Genomic DNA, 8,753 nt, shown 5'->3' on the forward strand with positions numbered 1-8,753 from the left:
AGAGAGAGTCAGTATTGAAAAGGAGAAGAATAGAAATTTGAGTTTTTTAGAAAGATAAGGCTTTTGGTGTCGTTTTGGTGGGGGTGTTGCAGATGGAGAGCATGAGATTTCTCAGAAGCATTTTGAATATTAATTATAATTTAATCAATTAATTAATATATAAGGGGGGGAAAACTCTGCACCTCCTTTTTGGTTGCTATCAACTATTCCATGCGTGTCTGTAAAGTTCCAGTACTACACTGCAGCAAGAGAGAGAGAGAGAGAGAGAGAGAGAGAGAGAGAGAGAGAGAGAGAGGTTCCTTAATCATGGGTTTAATCATAACCATAATTATATTTACTTTCTACCACAAGAGTTACAGTAGTGTTGACTGTGTTGAGGGTTACTGTAGTAACTCCATAGTCGGTTTGAAGAACACATATATGGTCCCCTTCCCGTGTGGATCTTAGAGCCTTAAGTTGTCATTTAGTACACGCGTAGTGAGGTGAAGTGTGGTCACCACCAAGTGATCTCCTGTGATGAAAACTGATGATCTCACATAACCTATATATGAATGTAAGGTTGGATCGCTCAATATGGTAGTATTGATCATATATATACATATATAAGTAGCTTATTAGAATGAATCAAACCCCATGTCCTACCAAAAGAAAAACAAAAATTTTAAATTTCTAAGCCCCATGGGCCAACATGACAGGAGTGTATGCAGGCCTTCCTCATCAGTCCTGTCTTGAGTGTGTACCTGCTGATATACTGAAGATCAGTCTGAGACTCTGTAGGGCTCTCTTCTGTTGGAAATTTAACAAGGCAGCAACAAAAACAATTGCCAAAAAAAAAAAATTTGAAAAAGAGAGCAAATCACACATATACAGAACACAATGATTCATTGGGTTCATCCAATATGGGCTTACCTCCATAGCCGAGAGTGAGAAATCAAAGCTTTCACTATTTGATGAAGAAGTTAGAAAGCCTCATACCCCTCACCTCAACAGATCACATCATATATATAGCGTATTGTGCATTATAATATAAAGAAACCTTAATTTTCAAAAGCGCATTAGGATGTATAGAAACCTTAACTTCTGAAAGTGCTGTGATGCCCCAAACCCCGCCACCCCCACCCCCCAAAAAAAAGAAGAAGAAGAGTCTAAACGTCTTAAAAAAAAAAATCTTATTTTTTAGGAAGATATTGAACTATTCAGAAGCATCAACAATGGTAGAATTTTCGTCTTCCATTGGGAGGGAAGGCAGTCATTTTTGTTCCCACGTGTATGGGCGAGGTCTACGTTGCCTTTCACACTTCTTTTCCCATACATGTAATCTTAATTTATTTTTGTGTTATATAGCTAATTGAGTTCATTGAAGGGATGAGCCAATTTTATTTACCTTTATATTTATGCATAATTATTTGTATGTTCATGCTATGGTGCATCTACAAATGAGAGGGAGAGAGAGAATCATATTACTAATCCTATTTTAGCAGCAGTAGCAGTAATAGTAGCAGTGGCATCTTAGGTTCTGCTCAGTTTAGAAGAAAAGATTTATGATGAGGAAACAGGAAGTGTAGCTGTGCAATGTCGCTGTACACTAGCCCACACAATGTGGATTTCTTACACAATTTTTTTGGAAAAAGGATCAATACGATTCATGCTCATATTGACATCATACACGTCTAAAAGGAAGTGAAGAGTTAGTTTTTTTTTTTTTTTCTTCTTTTTGGTAAATGGAAGAAGAGTTTTAATAGGTGTTGATTTGTATAGAAAAGCCTGAGTCAATAAATGAGGATAGAGACCTGTGAGGGGGCATGTAAACCATGGTTGTGTGCCCTCCTTTTTCCGTTACATAAATTTCAACTTGGTGTAAATGATCCTAAAATATACACAGTTCAAGCTTTTGAACCAATGAGAATAACATGGTGTCAAAGGCAGTACAAGATACCTATCTAAGTGATTATATATGTATATATATATATATATACACATTATACACACACATATATATATATATATATATACACACAAGATTTATTTTTAACCTACCAACAACTATAATTTACATATTAACAAGCTAGTGACCTAAGTACCTCCATAAACAATTAAAATTGGTGGTGACCCACTCTCCTAACCAAAAAGAGCAAAGAAGTAAGAGAAAAAGATCTGCCCGAATCTCAAAGAAAAAATAAATATAGATATCCATAAGACCATAGGCATATAGATACATGAACACATCCAGCTCCGGCTTGTATAGCAGCATAAGTATTATAAGAAATAAAACAGTGACAGTGAAGTATTAAACGAGACAACTTAAATTGGCAGGCAATAAGGCTAGAGAGTCAGGGGGGAAGATAGCACACTCAAGTTGCTCCTAGGATTTTGTCCTCTTTCATCTCTATCTATAAACAATTTTCCCTATTCAGGTTTTTTTCAATTAAATCCACAACAAACTTGCAGTTGCAAGAGAGAGAGAGAGGTGTATATATATATATATATTCAAGTTTTCATAGAGAGAGGTAAATATATGTTTTCTTAGAGAGTATTGAATGAGAGAATATTTCTTGTGTTTCATTTACTAGGTAATAGTATATATACATGAGTACATGAGATAATAGATTGATTTAGTTACCTATGGAAGATCGGATTAGAATCTGATTCTTCCAAGAGTAACAATACACAATTTCTATGTTTCCAACTATAGAAGATAGGATAATAAGAAACCTGAGATCTTGTGGAGCTTGATATCACATGTGAGACTGTAATGCTGATGTGGAAATCTTATCACCCAAGTATCTGTGAGCTGGAGCGTTGATCAATACTGGACAATACACCCCCTCAAGTTGTAGGTGGAGGAGACCGAACCTTCAACTTGTCCCTCAGGAGCTGGAATCAGGAGGTGGCAAGAGGTTTAGTGAGAGCATCAGCGAGCTGATCAGTTGTGGAGATAAATTGCACAGTCAGCTGACGGTTGGCCACACGCTCACGAACAAAGTGGAAATCAATCTCTACATGTTTGTGCGAGCATGGAGCACCGGATTGGCCGATAAATATGTGGCACCTATATTATCACACCACAGGATTGGGGGGCCCTGAATAGGAAAGTTCAATTCTTTAAATAGAGATTCCAACCATATGAGTTCGGCAGAGGCATATGCTAATGCTTTGTACTCAGCTTCAGTTGAGGAATGAGCCACAATTTTCTATTTGTGAGCGGACCAGGAGATCAGGTTTGGCCCAAGGTAGATGGCGTAAGCACCAGTGTGATACTCTACTTTTGAAACCTGGTTTAATTACACGGTTGACCTGGTTTAACCATGCAGAACCTGAACCAGAGAGGGTTAAGGAGGATTCCTTATGGACCATGATGGCAAGGGTGACTTTGAACACAGGTTGGCCAGACAAGTCCGAGTCAGTGCCAGAGGAGACAGGTGTACACAAGCCGTGTACATGCACATATCATAAGGTCATGTATGGGTAATGTTGGTACGTAGTGGTATCCTAAAGTATATACATATTATATATCTCGTACCGAGAGTGAGATACATGCCGAGAGTCGAATTGCATCGAAATCTCAATTGTTTGGCTAAGTTTTGACCAACAGGTGGGCGATCACAGGCAGGCGAACCCGCCCACTTGAGTGACCCACCCATGTGGTTACTAGATATTCTTTAAGTATAAATAGTACTTATTGTGTTTCTCCTTTTCTCATTTAATGCATTAAAGAGTTGGTGAGAAGAGTAAAGAGGAGAGAGAAAAGAAAGGAAGAAAAGAGAACGAAGAAGAAGAAAGGGAAAGAAAGAGGAGGAAGAAATGATTTTAAGCGATGCCGAGGTTTGATCTCCTCATTCCGACACCAGAAAAGTGATCCCCAACACGAGATCTACGATTTGAGGTGAGCGATAGCTATACTTCTTAAATTTTCACCAAACCTCAAGTGAAACCCTTGATTTGGGTAGAGTTCCTTGAGATCTTGTAAATACCACATGAGATGATGAATCTAAGGTTTAATAGATGGTCTATGTGTTGATTTTGAAGGTTTAAAGAAGTGTTTACAAGATTTGAGAAGCATTGGTGATTTCTTGAGTTAAGAGGTGATTTTGAGGTTTTGGAAGAGTTCTTGAGCAAAGAAGGTAAGATGGCTTTTCAATCCTTAAATCTAACTTAGATCTAGGTTAGAATCATCTTATAAGACCTTAGATGTGTGAAAAATATGATTGGAACAACCCCATTTGGTTTGCCCAAGGTTGGGGAACGTTTCAAGGAAGAAAGCAAATTTCTACCCCTACAGGTGGGCGAAGACCGACGGGTGAAGCCGTCCGCTTGAGGGCGCCCACCTGAGGGGGCAACCCCTCGGTCCCCACCGATGGGCAGGGACCGGCGGGCAAAGTCGCCCGCCTGAGGGAGTCCACCTGAGGGGGTAGCCCCTCGGTCCCCACTGGTGGGTGGGGACCGACGGGCAAAGCCACCCGCCAGAGGGGGCCCACCGGTTCAACCGGTGGGCTATCCGGCCAGCCTGTAAAGACCGATGGGCGGTGACAGGTGGGTTGTCTGGCCCACCTGTTGGCCTCCCAGTAGAATTTTTGAGCCTGAATGGGCACAAAACAGACAGGAAACCCTCTTTTATGATTTTAAACATGATTTAAATATCAAATCTCGTTAGTTTTGACCCCAAGTGGTGGAATGCTAACTTCATTCACTTATGATAGGTTTCACTAGAAACTTACATTTCTCGCACCGGATCTCACCCGTACCAAGCGTGAGCTTTTGTACACAACAAGTAAGTGGGGAGAGGACATTTGACTTTATTTTAAGGCGTGTTGTAGCATCATTAAATTGTATCTAGACTAGCCATGTCATCATGCAAATTATGTGTAGATTAGTCATCCTTGTATGCTATTTGCACGTATTGCTTGTGCATTCTAAATAAAGGAATTATGACATGTGGGTGGTGATTTACATTCTCAATGTTAAATGATTGATGTGCTTATGTGATGAGTGATTGAATTACTGTGCATGATGCATTATTAGACTAGACGTCGCAGTCTGCTTGGAAACGAGTGCATTGGTGGCCCGTGGTATGGGACGCGGTAGCATTATGCAATCGTACTTTGTCATGTAGGAGCATGCGATTTAGGATTTTCATTTTCCCGTGCTACGACCCTTCCCAACAGGGGTTGAGGTGGTGGGTTATCACTTGGGGAGAAGCAGTGGTCGCGGTTGTCGGGTCATTGTGACGGTTAGACATATGCCCGACTGGTCATTAGGATAGTCGAGAACCTCAGTGGTATATTCAAGAGGGCCAATCGTACTACTTTTAAATTGCTGGGGTCAGTACCTTTACTTTTCTATCATTTACTTTTATGTTGAGAGCTGGTAGTTGGCATGCTTTACTTTTCTGAGTACTCACGGTGGACCTTCTTCGATAACCCTGTTGACGTATCACCGGATGGAGTTCGTGGCTCATACTCGGGGCATACGCGCACTGTGGTTGTAAGTAGCACATAACCAAAGACTTAGTAATGTTGTTTAGGTGGATAAGATTTAAAATGAATTGCATAGCATATAGTGCATATGGATGTGATTGTTGTGTGGTCTTTCTTTTCACTTATTGAGCTAGTGAGCTCATCCCACGTGCGTACCTCTTTTAGATGATTTTACAGGTCACCCGTCTGAAGATCAGGAGTCGGGCCCCACTGTCGAGTTTCCCATTGAGGATTAGTGGGTCTCCGAGGAGTAAGAGCACTGTGCTAATTGCATATACGAGGACTGTGCTGCGGGACCGCAGTAATGACACCGTATAGGATTTTGCTTTTTGATTCTTTTGATGACCCCCCTTTTTGTGTACTTGATACATAAATTGTTATTCTTTTGTGTAGATATCATGCATGCGGGCCCATATATACTTAGCTATATACTTTAATTTGGGTATCAAGTATATTGGGAATAATTACAAGTAATTTAAGTCTTCCGCTGAACTTTAAACACTTATCTTAGATGTGGGTATGTTGTGGTGGGGTACTGTATCAGATGATCCTGGCAGGTTTGGGTTAACCGGAGTTAACCTGATCATCGGTCCGGTTCTGTGTGAATGGGGTGTGACAACCAGTGGACTGACGATCAGAACTGCTACCAGCCCAATCAGCATCTGAGAAGGCCTGGACCGTGGCCTTGGAAGAGCGCTCAACCAAGAGACCGTGGGAGCAACTTTGCTTGAGATCGGAGAATGCGCTTGACATGACTCCAGTGATCCATAGTTGGGGCATACATATGTTGGCATGCCCCATTCACAGCGAAAGCCACATCTGGACGGGTAAGGGTCACATACTGTAAGGCGCCCACAATGGAGCGATAGTAAGTTGGATCATCAAAGGGAGCACCCCCTAAAGGCGATGTCAGTTCTGTCACAGCCAGAGGAATGCGAACCGATTTGCAATTAGTCATGCCTGAGCGTGCCAGTAGGTCACGGATATACCTAGACTGACAAAGAAGAATACCATTGGGTTGTGGTACTGCCTCAATGCCCAAAAAGAAACCCAAGAGGCCAAGATCTTTGATAGAAAATTTAGCCACAAGTTTGGTAATTAGAGCAGTGACCTGTGTTGACGAATTGCTTATGACAAGTATGTCATCAACATAAACCAAAAGATACATGAGATGGCCATTAGACTTGTAAATGAATAAAGATGGATCATTCCATGATGCAACAAAACCCAAATGAAGGAGGAACGTGGAGAGCCTGTGAAACCACGCTCGAGGGGCCTGTTTGAGGCCATACAAGGACCTATGTAGGCGGCACACATGATTGGGCCAATTGGGGTCTGCAAAACCCTAAGGCTGAGTCATAAACACCTCTTCTGTGAGGCGACCGTGCAGGAATGCATTATGGACATCAAGTTGGCGGAGCGACCAGCCTTGAGAGACAACTATAGCAAGTATGGAACGAACAGTGGTAGCCTTAACCACTGGGCTAAATGTATCGGTATAATCAATCCCGTGCTACTGGTGAAACCCTTTTGCGACTAACCGAGCCTTATAGCATTCCAAGGACCCATCTGCTTTGCGCTTAATGCGGTATACCCATTTGCATCTGACAAGGTTCATGTGGGGCAGGCGTGGGATGAGGGACCAGGTGCCATTTTTTATGAGTGCATTAAACTCCTCAGCCATGGCAAGGCACCATTAAGGGTGCTTATTTGCTTCAGAGAAACAAGTTGGTTCAGGTATGGCAGGAGCGGTAGTGGTCAAAGCATGTGGGGTAGGGGGTTGTTTATGAGAGCGCAGGTGCATAGGGTGAAGGCGTGCTGGGGGAGAAGATGGTAGGGAAGGTGGGGGCCGGGTTAGGATTAGGGATGGTGGAGGTAGAGGGTGGGAGAGAAGGATTTGGTGTTGGGGCATAATAGAGTTCCCTTAGTGGTCGAGTGCGGGTTGTGGGGGTAGGGGAGGGCGATAAGGAGGAAGTGTGAGATGGAGGGGTTTGGGGTGATGGGGGGTGACAGGCGAGAGAGGCAATGGAGAGGGGGGGGGCAGTGTTGGTAAGGGATTACCATGAGATGGAACCTTATTGGGGGCAGAAGCCCAAGGAGAAGATGGTTGGACTAGGGGAGAGGGAACCATAGGAGGCGGAGAAGCAAAGGGAAATACACTCTCGTCAAAATGAACGTGGTGAGCCATGTATGTCCTATTGGTAGAGAGATCGAGACACCTATACCCTACATGAGAAGGAGAGTAACTAAGAAAAACGCATGGAACAGAGCGAAAATCCATTTTATGGTGATTATAAGGACGGGATAAGGGAAGCATAGACAACCGAAAACACGAAGAAAAGAGTAGTCAGGTGTCCTGTGATGTACCAATTGAAAGGAGGAAACATTATTTGAAACCCGGGTTGGCATTCTATTAATGAGATATATTGCAGATTCAAAGGCAAAATGCCAAAAGCGTTGAGGAATGGAGGCTTGAGCAAGCATGGTAAGGCCGGTCTCAACAATGTGTCTATGCCGGCATTCAACAAAACCTTGCTGCTCATGGGTGTGAGGGCAAGACAAGTGATGGGCAATGACAAGGGATCAAAAAAATTGGGGGAGAGAGCGGTATTCCCCACCCCAATCAGTTTGAATAGCCTTTCTTGTTCTAGAAAATTGCCTTTCAACCATCGCTTGAAATTGTTGAAAAACCGAGAAAACTTCATATTTTAATTTAAGAGGATAAAACCAAATGAATCTAGTGTTATCATCAATAAAAATAACAAAATACCGGTGACCATCAACAAATAAAGTGGAAGATGGTCCCCATACATCACTATGAACCAGATCTAAAGGAAATTAACTACGAGAGAAAGTTTGCTTTAAAGGTAATCTACTGGCTTTGCCCAATTGGCAAGCGGGATACACAAAAGGAAGCTTGGTGGAGAGACGGCAAGTCATTAGCGCCACTCATGAATCTGAGAAGGTCAGAATGAGGGTGACCAAGTCTTTGATGCCAACTATGGAGAGAAGTGCGTGTAGCGACGTGAGCAACAGGGGAAGAAGGCAAAGAAGAGAGAGTGTAAAGGCCGCCACTACTCGGTCCTGAAAGAAGAATCCTCTTGGTTACCTAATCCTTCATAAAGAAGTGAGATGGGTGAAACTAAAAAAAGACATTATTGTCACGAGCAAAGCGCTGAACAGAAAGGAGGGGTTTAGTAATGGAGGGAACATGCAGTACATCACATAAATTAAAGGAATGAGAAGAAGAAAGAGAGGGTAAGGAAGAAGAACCAATAC

This window comes from Macadamia integrifolia, unplaced genomic scaffold (assembly GCF_013358625.1).
Source record: "Macadamia integrifolia cultivar HAES 741 unplaced genomic scaffold, SCU_Mint_v3 scaffold512, whole genome shotgun sequence".
In the NCBI taxonomy this organism is placed as follows: domain Eukaryota; kingdom Viridiplantae; phylum Streptophyta; class Magnoliopsida; order Proteales; family Proteaceae; genus Macadamia; species Macadamia integrifolia.